This window comes from Pseudophryne corroboree, chromosome 12 (assembly GCF_028390025.1).
Source record: "Pseudophryne corroboree isolate aPseCor3 chromosome 12, aPseCor3.hap2, whole genome shotgun sequence".
In the NCBI taxonomy this organism is placed as follows: domain Eukaryota; kingdom Metazoa; phylum Chordata; class Amphibia; order Anura; family Myobatrachidae; genus Pseudophryne; species Pseudophryne corroboree.
Window position 1 is genome coordinate 96,383,844 of NC_086455.1, and position 15,339 is coordinate 96,399,182.

At 34.6% G+C, this 15,339-nt stretch overlaps 4 non-coding genes across 4 annotated transcripts; all 4 read left to right on the forward strand.

Moving 5' to 3' along the window:
• The first annotated feature begins 4,562 nt into the window (after nt 1-4,562).
• Nucleotides 4,563-4,636, forward strand: TRNAY-AUA (transfer RNA tyrosine (anticodon AUA)). The gene has a single exon. It is a non-coding gene; the product is annotated as a tRNA-Tyr (tRNA).
• Nucleotides 4,637-11,558: 6,922 nt separating this feature from the next.
• On the forward strand, nt 11,559-11,632 carry TRNAY-AUA (transfer RNA tyrosine (anticodon AUA)). Its single transcript has one exon. It is a non-coding gene; the product is annotated as a tRNA-Tyr (tRNA).
• A 1,092-nt stretch (nt 11,633-12,724) lies between these two features.
• On the forward strand, nt 12,725-12,798 carry TRNAY-AUA (transfer RNA tyrosine (anticodon AUA)). The gene has a single exon. It is a non-coding gene; the product is annotated as a tRNA-Tyr (tRNA).
• Nucleotides 12,799-15,056: 2,258 nt separating this feature from the next.
• On the forward strand, nt 15,057-15,130 carry TRNAY-AUA (transfer RNA tyrosine (anticodon AUA)). Its single transcript has one exon. It is a non-coding gene; the product is annotated as a tRNA-Tyr (tRNA).
• The last annotated feature ends 209 nt before the right edge of the window (nt 15,131-15,339 follow it).

Sequence of the window (15,339 nt, forward strand, 5' to 3'; positions counted from 1 at the left end):
TCTTTAAGTAGACAAGTCAAAATTTCAAACCCCCTCTTATGGTGTAGGGTACCTGGCCTTCTCTGATGTAATCAGAGTTAGATTTGATTCAGTGATATTAAAAAAAACAGCTAGGAAGCACAATTTAGCAGTGGGTTGCAGAAAAAATATATGCTGGCAGAAAAATCCAATTGAGTGATTAAACAGCTCTTCATTTTCTAGCTTAATTTTTATGCTAACAAATTTGTTCTCTGAAAAGTGTCCACAAAGCCAAGTCTCTGATTAACACATTTGTAATGATGGTTTTTCACCTATTACTAAATTAAACTTGCTTCATTGGAAAGGCAGCAAGATGCATCCTCATTTCAATGTCTACTGAAATAATACAGGTTGACACCAGGAAACATTAACGCCACTGCATCCTTGCTGCTTTCTCATGTGGAAGTCTGTTTAATGTGAAAACAAGGTGATATCTGATTAGCACACAGGTAAGGAATTAAGAAAATCTTTATTTAAGGGTGAAGATGTTTCTCACAAAATCGTTGCCCCAATGCATCATTGAAATTCAAGCTGGAAAGATGATTTTAATATATCACTTGTACATTTTGTATTGCTCTTCTGGTGACAATGTAGTTTGTTTTTGTCAATTACCATTTTAATAATAGGGTAAAGAAAATTAAGTGGATTTTTGAAAGAAAACAATACTGTCAATATACTATTAAAACAAATTAAAATGGTAAAAGTTATTGTACTTTAAGTAAAAATAAAAGAGCAAAAATATCAATCCCAGTTTTGGATTACTTTAATTAACAAAAAAAATACATATAGCAGAGGATAGTTTCAATCTGCCTACCTCTGGGATATGGGCCCAGCATGCTTCCATTGCAGTACTCTGCTGCACATGTAAGTGCAAGAGATCCTGAAGCACTCACTCATCATGGGAAAGTACCAATGTGTTTCTTCGTTGGTTGATGGAAGAAACATCTTACAAAAACTCTCCAGATTATTGACTTTTTAAAGTTTTTCTAGGAAACGTTTTAGATGAATGCTTATTAGCCTTTGTCAGTATGTATTTTATGTAAAGTGTCTCTGTGGCGCAATCAGTTAGTGTGTACGGCTATTAACCAAAAGGTTGGTAGTTCAATCCCACCAAGGGACGTAATTTTCCTTGTTATCAGATTTTGGTGATCTTTAAGTAGACAAGTCAAAATTTCAAACCCCCTCTTATGGTGTAGGGTACCTGGCCTTCTCTAATGTAATCAGAGTTAGATTTGATTCAGTGATATAAAAAAAAACATCTAGGAAGCACAATTTAGCAGTGGGTTGCAGAAAAAATGTATGCTGGCAAAAAAAATCCAATTGAGTGATTAAACAGCTCTTCATTTTCTGGCTTTATTTTTATGCTAACAAATTTGTTCTCTGAAAAGTGTCCACAAAGCCACGTCTCTGATTAACACATTTGTAAGGATGGTTTTTCACCTATTACTAAATTAAACTTGCTTCATTGGAAAGGCAGGAAGATGCATCCTCAGTTCAATGTCTACTGAAATAATACAGGTTGACACCAGGAAACATTAACGCCACTGCATCCTTGCTGCTTTCTCATGTGGAAGTCTGTTTAATGTGAAAACAAGGTGATATCTGATTAGCACACAGGTAAGGAATTAAGAAAATCTTTATTTAAGGGTGAAGATGTTTCTCACAAAATCGTTACCCCAATGCATCATTGAAATTCAAGCTGGAAAGATGATTTTAATATATCACTTGTACATTTTGTATTGCTCTTCTGGTGACAATGTTGTTTGTTTTTGTCAATTACCATTTTAATAATAGGGTAAAGAAAATGAAGTGGATTTTTGAAAGAAAACAATACTGTCAATATACTATTAAAACAAATTAAAATGGTAAAAGTTATTCTACTTTAAGTAAAAATAAAAGAGCAAAAATATCAATCCCAGTTTTGGATTACTTTAATTAACAAAAAAAATACATATAGCAGAGGATAGTTTCAATCTGCCTACCTCTGGGATATGGGCCCAGCATGCTTCCATTGCAGTACTCTGCTGCACATGTAAGTGCAAGAGATCCTGAAGCACTCACTCATCATGGGAAAGTACCAATGTGTTTCTTCGTTGGTTGATGGAAGAAACATCTTACAAAAACTCCAGATTATTGACTTTTTAAAGTTTTTCTAGGAAACGTTTTAGATGAATGCTAATTAGCCTTTGTCAGTAGGCACTTTTGCAAAGTGTCTCTGTGGCGCAATCAGTTAGTGTGTACGGCTATTAACCAAAAGGTTGGTGGTTCAATCACACCCAGGGACGTAATTGACCTTGTTATCAGATTTTGGTGATCTTTAAGTAGACAAGTCAAAATTTCAAACCCCCTCTTATGGTGTAGGGTACCTGGCCTTCTCTAATGTAATCAGAGTTAGATTTGATTCAGTGATATAAAAAAAAACATCTAGGAAGCACAATTTAGCAGTGGGTTGCAGAAAAAATGTATGCTGGCAAAAAAAATCCAATTGAGTGATTAAACAGCTCTTCATTTTCTGGCTTTATTTTTATGCTAACAAATTTGTTCTCTGAAAAGTGTCCACAAAGCCACGTCTCTGATTAACACATTTGTAAGGATGGTTTTTCACCTATTACTAAATTAAACTTGCTTCATTGGAAAGGCAGGAAGATGCATCCTCATTTCAATGTCTACTGAAATAATACAGGTTGACACCAGGAAACATTAACGCCACTGCATCCTTGCTGCTTTCTCATGTGGAAGTCTGTTTAATGTGAAAACAAGGTGATATCTGATTAGCACACAGGTAAGGAATTAAGAAAATCTTTATTTAAGGGTGAAGATGTTTCTCACAAAATCGTTACCCCAATGCATCATTGAAATTCAAGCTGGAAAGATGATTTTAATATATCACTTGTACATTTTGTATTGCTCTTCTGGTGACAATGTTGTTTGTTTTTGTCAATTACCATTTTAATAATAGGGTAAAGAAAATGAAGTGGATTTTTGAAAGAAAACAATACTGTCAATATACTATTAAAACAAATTAAAATGGTAAAAGTTATTCTACTTTAAGTAAAAATAAAAGAGCAAAAATATCAATCCTAGTTTTGGATTACTTTAATTAACAAAAAAAATACATATAGCAGAGGATAGTTTCAATCTGCCTACCTCTGGGATATGGGCCCAGCATGCTTCCATTGCAGTACTCTGCTGCACATGTAAGTGCAAGAGATCCTGAAGCACTCACTCATCATGGGAAAGTACCAATGTGTTTCTTTGTTGGTTGATGGAAGAAACATCTTACAAAAACTCTCCAGATTATTGACTTTTTAAAGTTTTTCTAGGAAACGTTTTAGATGAATGCTAATTAGCCTTTGTCAGTAGGCACTTTTGCAAAGTGTCTCTGTGGCGCAATCAGTTAGTGTGTACGGCTATTAACCAAAAGGTTGGTGGTTCAATCATACCCAGGGACGTAATTGACCTTGTTATCAGATTTTGGTGATCTTTAAGTAGACAAGTCAAAATTTCAAACCCCCTCTTATGGTGTAGGGTACCTGGCCTTCTCTGATGTAATCAGAGTTAGATTTGATTCAGTGATATTAAAAAAAACAGCTAGGAAGCACAATTTAGCAGTGGGTTGCAGAAAAAATATATGCTGGCAGAAAAATCCAATTGAGTGATTAAACAGCTTTTCATTTTCTGGCTTTATTTTTATGCTAACAAATTTGTTCTCTGAAAAGTGTCAACAAAGCCAAGTCTCTGATTAACACCTTTGTAAGGATGGTTTTTCACCTATTACTAAATTAAACTTGCTTCATTGAAAAGGCAGCAAGATGCATCCTCATTTCAATGTCTACTGAAATAATACAGGTTGACACCAGGAAACATTAACGCCACTGCATCCTTGCTGCTTTCTCATGTGGAAGTCTGTTTAATGTGAAAACAAGGTGATATCTGATTAGCACACAGGTAAGGAATTAAGAAAATCTTTATTTAAGGGTGAAGATGTTTCTCACAAAATCGTTGCCCCAATGCATCATTGAAATTCAAGCTGGAAAGATGATTTTAATATATCACTTGTACATTTTGTATTGCTCTTCTGGTGACAATGTAGTTTGTTTTTGTCAATTACCATTTTAATAATAGGGTAAAGAAAATTAAGTGGATTTTTGAAAGAAAACAATACTGTCAATATACTATTAAAACAAATTAAAATGGTAAAAGTTATTGTACTTTAAGTAAAAATAAAAGAGCAAAAATATCAATCCCAGTTTTGGATTACTTTAATTAACAAAAAAAATACATATAGCAGAGAATAGTTTCAATCTGCCTACCTCTGGGATATGGGTCCAGCATGCTTCCATTGCAGTACACTGCTGCACATGTAAGTGCAAGAGATCCTGAAGCACTCACTCATCATGGGAAAGTACCAATGTGTTTCTTCGTTGGTTGATGGAAGAAACATCTTACAAAAACTCTCCAGATTATTGACTTTTTAAAGTTTTTCTAGGAAACGTTTTAGATGAATGCTTATTAGCCTTTGTCAGTATGCACTTTAGCAAAGTGTCTCTGTGGTGCAATCAGCTAGCGTGTTTGGTTATAAACCAAAAGGTTGGTGGTTCAATCCCACCCAGGGATGTAATTGACCTTGTTATCAGATTTTGGTGATCTTTAAGTAGACAAGTCAAAATTTCAAACCCCCTCTTATGGTGTAGGGTACCTGGCCTTCTCTGATGTAATCAGAGTTAGATTTGATTCAGTGATATTAAAAAAATCATCTAGGAAGCACAATTTAGCAGTGGGTTGCAGAAAAAATGTATGCTGGCAAAAAAAATCCAATTGAGTGATTAAACAGCTCTTCATTTTCTGGCTTTATTTTTATGCTAACAAATTTGTTCTCTGAAAAGTGTCCACAAAGCCAAGTCTCTGATTAACACCTTTGTAAGGATGGTTTTTCACCTATTACTAAATTAAACTTGCTTCATTGGAAAGGCAGGAAGATGCATCCTCATTTCAATGTCTACTGAAATAATACAGGTTGACACCAGGAAACATTAACGCCACTGTATCCTTGCTGCTTTCTCATGTGGAAGTCTGTTTAATGTGAAAACAAGGTGATATCTGATTAGCACACAGTTAAGGAATTAAGAAAATCTTTATGGGTGAAGATGTTTCTCACAAAATCGTTGCCCCAATGCATCATTGAAATTCAAGCTGGAAAGATGATTTTAATATATCACTTGTACATTTTGTATTGCTCTTCTGGTGACAATGTAGATTGTTTTTGTCAATTACCATTTTAATAATAGGGTAAAGAAAATTAAGTGGATTTTTGAAAGAAAACAATACTGTCAATATACTATTAAAACAAATTAAAATGGTAAAAGTTATTGTACTTTAAGTAAAAATAAAAGAGCAAAAATATCAATCCCAGTTTTGGATTACTTTAATTAACAAAAAAAATACATATAGCAGAGGATAGTTTCAATCTGCCTACCTCTGGGATATGGGCCCAGCATGCTTCCATTGCAGTACTCTGCAGCACATGTAAGTGCAAGAGATCCTGAAGCACTCACTCATCATGGGAAAGTACCAATGTGTTTCTTCATTGGTTGATGGAAGAAACATCTTACAAAAACTCTCCAGATTATTGACTTTTTAAAGTTTTTCTAGGAAACGTTTTAGATGAATGCTAATTAGCCTTTGTCAGTAGGCACTTTCGCAAAGTGTCTCTGTGGCGCAATCAGTTAGTGTGTACAGCTATTAACCAAAAGGTTGGTGGTTCAATCCCACCCAGGGACGTAATTGACCTTGTTATCAGATTTTGGTGATCTTTAAGTAGACAAGTCAAAATTTCAAACCCCCTCTTATGGTGTAGGGTACCTGGCCTTCTCTGATGTAATCAGAGTTAGATTTGATTCAGTGATATTAAAAAAAACAGCTAGGAAGCACAATTTAGCAGTGGGTTGCAGAAAAAATATATGCTGGCAGAAAAATCCAATTGAGTGATTAAACAGCTTTTCATTTTCTGGCTTTATTTTTATGCTAACAAATTTGTTCTCTGAAAAGTGTCAACAAAGCCAAGTCTATGATTAACACCTTTGTAAGGATGGTTTTTCACCTATTACTAAATTAAACTTGCTTCATTGGAAAGGCAGCAAGATGCATCCTCATTTCAATGTCTACTGAAATAATACAGGTTGACACCAGGAAACATTAACGCCACTGCATCCTTGCTGCTTTCTCATGTGGAAGTCTGTTTAATGTGAAAACAAGGTGATATCTGATTAGCACACAGGTAAGGAATTAAGAAAATCTTTATTTAAGGGTGAAGATGTTTCTCACAAAATCGTTGCCCCAATGCATCATTGAAATTCAAGCTGGAAAGATGATTTTAATATATCACTTGTACATTTTGTATTGCTCTTCTGGTGACAATGTAGTTTGTTTTTGTCAATTACCATTTTAATAATAGGGTAAAGAAAATTAAGTGGATTTTTGAAAGAAAACAATACTGTCAATATACTATTAAAACAAATTAAAATGGTAAAAGTTATTGTACTTTAAGTAAAAATAAAAGAGCAAAAATATCAATCCCAGTTTTGGATTACTTTAATTAACAAAAAAAATACATATAGCAGAGAATAGTTTCAATCTGCCTACCTCTGGGATATGGGTCCAGCATGCTTCCATTGCAGTACTCTGCTGCACATGTAAGTGCAAGAGATCCTGAAGCACTCACTCATCATGGGAAAGTACCAATGTGTTTCTTCGTTGGTTGATGGAAGAAACATCTTACAAAAACTCTCCAGATTATTGACTTTTTAAAGTTTTTCTAGGAAACGTTTTAGATGAATGCTTATTAGCCTTTGTCAGTATGTACTTTTGCAAAGTGTCTCTGTGGCGCAATCAGTTAGTGTGTACAGCTATTAACCAAAAGGTTGGTAGTTCAATCCCACCCAGGGACGTAATTGACAATGTTATCAGATTTTGGTGATCTTTAAGTAGACAAGTCAAAATTTCAAACACCCTCTTATGGTGTAGGGTACCTGGCCTTCTCTGATGTAATCAGAGTTAGATTTGATTCAGTGATATTAAAAAAAACAGCTAGGAAGCACAATTTAGCAGTGGGTTGCAGAAAAAATGTATGCTGGCAAAAAAAATCCAATTGAGTGATTAAACAGCTCTTCATTTTCTGGCTTTATTTTTATGCTAACAAATTTGTTCTCTGAAAAGTGTCCACAAAGCCAAGTCTCTTATTAACACCTTTGTAAGGATGTTTTTTCACCTATTACTAAATTAAACTTGCTTCATTGGAAAGGCAGGAAGATGCATCCTCATTTCAATGTCTACTGAAATAATACAGGTTGACACCAGGAAACATTAACGCCACTGCATCCTTGCTGCTTTCTCATGTGGAAGTCTGTTTAATGTGAAAACAAGGTGATATCTGATTAGCACACAGGTAAGGAATTAAGAAAATCTTTATTTAAGGGTGAAGATGTTTCTCACAAAATCGTTGCCCCACTGCATCATTGAAATTCAAACTGGAAAGATGATTTTAATATATCACTTGTACATTTTGTATTGCTCTTCTGGTGACAATGTAGTTTGTTTTTGTCAATTACCATTTTAATAATAGGGTAAAGAAAATTAAGTGGATTTTTGAAAGAAAACAATACTGTCAATATACTATTAAAACAAATTAAAATGGTAAAAGTTATTGTACTTTAAGTAAAAATAAAAGAGCAAAAATATCAATCCCAGTTTTGGATTACTTTAATTAACAAAAAAAATACATATAGCAGAGGATAGTTTCAATCTGCCTACCTCTGGGATATGGGCCCAGCATGCTTCCATTGCAGTACTCTGCTGCACATGTAAGTGCAAGAGATCCTGAAGCACTCACTCATCATGGGAAAGTACCAATGTGTTTCTTCGTTGGTTGATGGAAGAAACATCTTACAAAAACTCTCCAGATTATTGACTTTTTAAAGTTTTTCTAGGAAACGTTTTAGATGAATGCTTATTAGCCTTTGTCAGTATGTATTTTATGTAAAGTGTCTCTGTGGCGCAATCAGTTAGTGTGTACGGCTATTAACCAAAAGGTTGGTAGTTCAATCCCACCCAGGGACGTTATTTTCCTTGTTATCAGATTTTGGTGATCTTTAAGTAGACAAGTCAAAATTTCAAACCCCCTCTTATGGTGTAGGGTACCTGGCCTTCTCTAATGTAATCAGAGTTAGATTTGATTCAGTGATATTAAAAAAAACATCTAGGAAGCACAATTTAGCAATGGGTTGCAGAAAAAATGTATGCTGGCAAAAAAAATCCAATTGAGTGATTAAACAGCTCTTCATTTTCTGGCTTTATTTTTATGCTAACAAATTTGTTCTCTGAAAAGTGTCCACAAAGCCAAGTCTCTGATTAACACCTTTGTAAGGATGGTTTTTCACCTATTACTAAATTAAACTTGCTTCATTGGAAAGGCAGGAAGATGCATCCTCATTTCAATGTCTACTGAAATAATACAGGTTGACACCAGGAAACATTAACGCCACTGCATCCTTGCTGCTTTCTCATGTGGAAGTCTGTTTAATGTGACAACAAGGTGATATCTGATTAGCACACAGGTAAGGAATTAAGAAAATCTTTATTTAAGGGTGAAGATGTTTCTCACAAAATCGTTGCCCCAATGCATCATTGAAATTCAAGCTGGAAAGATGATTTTAATATATCACTTGTACATTTTGTATTGCTCTTCTGGTGACAATGTAGTTTGTTTTTGTCAATTACCATTTTAATAATAGGGTAAAGAAAATTAAGTGGATTTTTGAAAGAAAACAATACTGTCAATATACTATTAAAACAAATTAAAATGGTAAAAGTTATTGTACTTTAAGAAAAAATAAAAGAGCAAAAATATCAATCCCAGTTTTGGATTACTTTAATTAACAAAAAAAATACATATAGCAGAGGATAGTTTCAATCTGCCTACCTCTGGGATATGGGCCCAGCATGCTTCCATTGCAGTACTCTGCTGCACATGTAAGTGCAAGAGATCCTGAAGCACTCACTCATCATGGGAAAGTACCAATGTGTTTCTTCGTTGGTTGATGGAAGAAACATCTTACAAAAACTCTCCAGATTATTGACTTTTTAAAGTTTTTCTAGGAAACGTTTTAGATGAATGCTAATTAGCCTTTGTCAGTATGCACTTTTGCAAAGTGTCTCTGTGGCGCAATCAGTTAGTGTGTACGGCTATTAACCAAAAGGTTGGTGGTTCAATCCCACCCAGGGACGTAATTGACCATTTTATCAGATTTTGGTGATCTTTAAGTAGACAAGTCAAAATTTCAAACCCCCTCTTATGGTGTAGGGTACCTGGCCTTCTCTGATGTAATCAGAGTTAGATTTGATTCAGTGATATTAAAAAAACAGCTAGGAAGCACAATTTAGCAGTGGGTTGCAGAAAAAATGTATGCTGGCAGAAAAATCCAATTGAGTGATTAAACAGCTCTTCATTTTCTGACTTTATTTTTATGCTAACAAATTTGTTCTCTGAAAAGTGTCCACAAAGCCAAGTCTCTGATTAACACATTTGTAAGGATGGTTTTTCACCTATTACGAAATTAAACTTGCTTCATTGGAAAGGCAGGAAGATGCATCCTCATTTCAATGTCTACTGAAATAATACAGGTTGACACCAGGAAACATTAACGCCACTGCATCCTTGCTGCTTTCTCATGTGGAAGTCTGTTTAATGTGAAAACAAGATGATATCTGATTAGCACACAGGTAAGGAATTAAGAAAATCTTTATTTAAGGGTGAAGATGTTTCTCACAAAATCGTTGCCCCAATGCATCATTGAAATTCAAGCTGGAAAGATGATTTTAATATATCACTTGTACATTTTGTATTGCTCTTCTGGTGACAATGTAGTTTGTTTTTGTCAATTACCATTTTAATAATAGGGTAAAGAAAATTAAGTGGATTTTTGAAAGAAAACAATACTGTCAATATACTATTAAAACAAATTAAAATGGTAAAAGTTATTGTACTTTAAGTAAAAATAAAAGAGCAAAAATATCAATCCCAGTTTTGGATTACTTTAATTAACAAAAAAAATACATATAGCAGAGGATAGTTTCAATCTGCCTACCTCTGGGTTATGGGCCCAGCATGCTTCCATTGCAGTACTCTGCTGCACATGTAAGTGCAAGAGATCCTGAAGCACTCACTCATCATGGGAAAGTACCAATGTGTTTCTTCGTTGGTTGATGGAAGAAACATCTTACAAAAACTCTCCAGATTATTGACTTTTTAAAGTTTTTCTAGGAAACGTTTTAGATGAATGCTAATTAGCCTTTGTCAGTATGCACTTTTGCAAAGTGTCTCTGTGGCGCAATCAGTTAGTGTGTACGGCTATTAACCAAAAGGTTTGTGGTTCAATCCCACCTAGGGACGTAATTGACCTTGTTATCAGATTTTGGTGATCTTTAAGTAGACAAGTCAAAATTTCAAACCCCCTCTTATGGTGTAGGGTACCTGGCCTTCTCTGATGTAATCAGAGTTAGATTTGATTCAGTGATATTAAAAAAAAACAGCTAGGAATCACAATTTAGCGGTGGGTTGCAGAAAAAATATATGCTGGCAGAAAAATCCAATTGAGTGATTAAACAGCTTTTCATTTTCTGGCTTTATTTTTATGCTAACAAATTTGTTCTCTGAAAAGTGTCAACAAAGCCAAGTCTCTGATTAACACCTTTGTAAGGATGGTTTTTCACCTATTACTAAATTAAACTTGCTTCATTGGAAAGGCAGCAAGATGCATCCTCATTTCAATGTCTACTGAAATAATACAGGTTGACACCAGGAAACATTAACGCCACTGCATCCTTGCTGCTTTCTCATGTGGAAGTCTGTTTAATGTGAAAACAAGGTGATATCTGATTAGCACACAGGTAAGGAATTAAGAAAATCTTTATTTAAGGGTGAAGATGTTTCTCACAAAATCGTTGCCCCAATGCATCATTGAAATTCAAGCTGGAAAGATGATTTTAATATATCACTTGTACATTTTGTATTGCTCTTCTGGTGACAATGTAGTTTGTTTTTGTCAATTACCATTTTAATAATAGGGTAAAGAAAATTAAGTGGATTTTTGAAAGAAAACAATACTGTCAATATACTATTAAAACAAATTAAAATGGTAAAAGTTATTGTACTTTAAGTAAAAATAAAAGAGCAAAAATATCAATCCCAGTTTTGGATTACTTTAATTAACAAAAAAAATACATATAGCAGAGGATAGTTTCAATCTGCCTACCTCTGGGTTATGGGCCCAGCATGCTTCCATTGCAGTACTCTGCTGCACATGTAAGTGCAAGAGATCCTGAAGCACTCACTCATCATGGGAAAGTACCAATGTGTTTCTTCGTTGGTTGATGGAAGAAACATCTTACAAAAACTCTCCAGATTATTGACTTTTTAAAGTTTTTCTAGGAAATGTTCTAGATGAATGCTTATTAGCCTTTGTCAGTATGTACTTTTGCAAAGTGTCTCTGTGGCGCAATCAGCTAGCGTGTTTGGTTATAAACCAAAAGGTTGGTGGTTCAATCCCACCCAGGGACGTATTTGACCTTGTTATCAGATTTTGGTGATCTTTAAGTAGACAAGTCAAAATTTCAAACCCCCTCTTATGGTGTAGGGTACCTGGCCTTCTCTGATGTAATCAGAGTTAGATTTGATTCAGTGATATTAAAAAAAACATCTAGGAAGCACAATTTAGCAGTGGGTTGCAGAAAAAATGTATGCTGTCAGAAAAATCCAATTGAGTGATTGAACAGCTCTTCATTTTCTGACTTTATTTTTATGCTAACAAATTTGTTCTCTGAAAAGTGTCCACAAAGCCAAGTCTCTGATTAACACATTTGTAAGGATGGTTTTTCACCTATTACTAAATTAAACTTGCTTCATTGGAAAGGCAGGAAGATGCATCCTCATTTCAATGTCTACTGAAATAATACAGGTTGACACCAGGAAACATTAACGCCACTGCATCCTTGCTGCTTTCTCATGTGGAAGTCTGTTTAATGTGAAAACAAGATGAAATCTGATTAGCACACAGGTAAGGAATTAAGAAAATCTTTATTTAAGGGTGAAGATGTTTCTCACAAAATCGTTGCCCCAATGCATCATTGAAATTCAAGCTGGAAAGATGATTTTAATATATCACTTGTACATTTTGTATTGCTCTTCTGGTGACAATGTAGTTTGTTTTTGTCAATTACCATTTTAATAATAGGGTAAAGAAAATTAAGTGGATTTTTGAAAGAAAACAATACTGTCAATATACTATTAAAACAAATTAAAATGGTAAAAGTTATTGTACTTTAAGTAAAAATAAAAGAGCAAAAATATCAATCCCAGTTTTGGATTACTTTAATTAACAAAAAAAATACATATAGCAGAGAATAGTTTCAATCTGCCTACCTCTGGGATATGGGCCCAGCATGCTTCCATTGCAGTACTCTGCTGCACATGTAAGTGCAAGAGATCCTGAAGCACTCACTCATCATGGGAAAGTACCAATGTGTTTCTTCGTTGGTTGATGGAAGAAACATCTTACAAAAACTCTCCAGATTATTGACTTTTTAAAGTTTTTCTAGGAAACGTTCTAGATGAATGCTTATTAGCCTTTGTCAGTATGGACTTTTGCAAAGTGTCTCTGTGGCGCAATCAGCTAGCGTGTTTGGTTATAAACCAAAAGGTTGGTGGTTCAATCCCACCCAGGGACGTAATTGACCTTGTTATCAGATTTTGGTGATCTTTAAGTAGACAAGTCAAAATTTCAAACCCCCTCTTATGGTGTAGGGTATCTGGCCTTCTCTGATGTAATCAGAGTTAGATTTGATTCAGTGATATTAAAAAAAACAGCTAGGAAGCACAATTTAGCAGTGGGTTGCAGAAAAAATATATGCTGGCAGAAAAATCCAATTGAGTGATTAAACAGCTCTTCATTTTCTGGCTTTATTTTTATGCTAACAAATTTGTTCTCTGAAAAGTGTCCACAAAGCCAAGTCTCTGATTAACACATTTGTAAGGATGGTTTTTCACCTATTACTAAATTAAACTTGCTTCATTGGAAAGGCAGGAAGATGCATCCTCATTTCAATGTCTACTGAAATAATACAGGTTGACACCAGGAAACATTAACGCCACTGCATCCTTGCTGCTTTCTCATGTGGAAGTCTGTTTAATGTGAAAACAAGATGATATCTGATTAGCACACAGGTAAGGAATTAAGAAAATCTTTATTTAAGGGTGAAGATGTTTCTCACAAAATCGTTGCCCCAATGCATCATTGAAATTCAAGCTGGAAAGATGATTTTAATATATCACTTGTACATTTTGTATTGCTCTTCTGGTGACAATGTAGTTTGTTTTTGTCAATTACCATTTTAATAATAGGGTAAAGAAAATTAAGTGGATTTTTGAAAGAAAACAATACTGTCAATATACTATTAAAACAAATTAAAATGGTAAAAGTTATTGTACTTTAAGTAAAAATAAAAGAGCAAAAATATCAATCCCAGTTTTGGATTACTTTAATTAACAAAAAAAATACATATAGCAGAGGATAGTTTCAATCTGCCTACCTCTGGGATATGGGCCCAGCATGCTTCCATTGCAGTACTCTGCTGCACATGTAAGTGCAAGAGATCCTGAAGCACTCACTCATCATGGGAAAGTACCAATGTGTTTCTTCGTTGGTTGATGGAAGAAACATCTTACAAAAACTCTCCAGATTATTGACTTTTTAAAGTTTTTCTAGGAAACGTTTTAGATGAATGCTAATTAGCCTTTGTCAGTATACACTTTTGCAAAGTGTCTCTGTGGCGCAATCAGTTAGTGTGTACGGCTATTAACCAAAAGGTTGGTGGTTCAATCCCACCCAGGGACGTAATTGACCTTGTTATCAGATTTTTGTGATCTTTAAGTAGACAAGTCAAAATTTCAAACCCCCTCTTATGGTGTAGGGTACCTGGCCTTCTCTGATGTAATCAGAGTTAGATTTGATTCAGTGATATTAAAAAAAACATCTAGGAAGCACAATTTAGCAGTGGGTTGCAGAAAAAATGTATGCTGGCAGAAAAATCCAATTGAGTGATTAAACAGCTCTTCATTTTCTGGCTTTATTTTTATGCTAACAAATTTGTTCTCTGAAAAGTGTCCACAAAGCCAAGTCTCTGATTAACACCTTTGTAAGGATGGTTTTTCACCTATTACTAAATTAAACTTGCTTCATTGGAAAGGCAGGAAGATGCATCCTCATTTCAATGTCTACTGAAATAATACAGGTTGACACCAGGAAACATTAACGCCACTGCATCCTTGCTGCTTTCTCATGTGGAAGTCTGTTTAATGTGAAAACAAGATGATATCTGATTAGCACACAGGTAAGGAATTAAGAAAATCTTTATTTAAGGGTGAAGATGTTTCTCACAAAATCGTTGCCCCAATGCATCATTGAAATTCAAGCTGGAAAGATGATTTTAATATATCACTTGTACATTTTGTATTGCTCTTCTGGTGACAATGTAGTTTGTTTTTGTCAATTACCATTTTAATAATAGGGTAAAGAAAATTAAGTGGATTTTTGAAAGAAAACAATACTGTCAATATACTATTAAAACAAATTAAAATGGTAAAAGTTATTGTACTTTAAGTAAAAATAAAAGAGCAAAAATATCAATCCCAGTTTTGGATTACTTTAATTAACAAAAAAAATACATATAGCAGAGGATAGTTTCAATCTGCCTACCTCTGGGTTATGGGCCCAGCATGCTTCCATTGCAGTACTCTGCTGCACATGTAAGTGCAAGAGATCCTGAAGCACTCACTCATCATGGGAAAGTACCAATGTGTTTCTTCGTTGGTTGATGGAAGAAACATCTTACAAAAACTCTCCAGATTATTGACTTTTTAAAGTTTTTCTAGGAAATGTTCTAGATGAATGCTTATTAGCCTTTGTCAGTATGTACTTTTGCAAAGTGTCTCTGTGGCGCAATCAGCTAGCGTGTTTGGTTATAAACCAAAAGGTTGGTGGTTCAATCCCACCCAGGGACGTATTTGACCTTGTTATCAGATTTTGGTGATCTTTAAGTAGACAAGTCAAAATTTCAAACCCCCTCTTATGGTGTAGGGTACCTAGCCTTCTCTGATGTAATCAGAGTTAGATTTGATTCAGTGATATTAAAAAAAACATCTAGGAAGCACAATTTAGCAGTGGGTTGCAGAAAAAATGTATGCTGTCAGAAAAATCCAATTGAGTGATT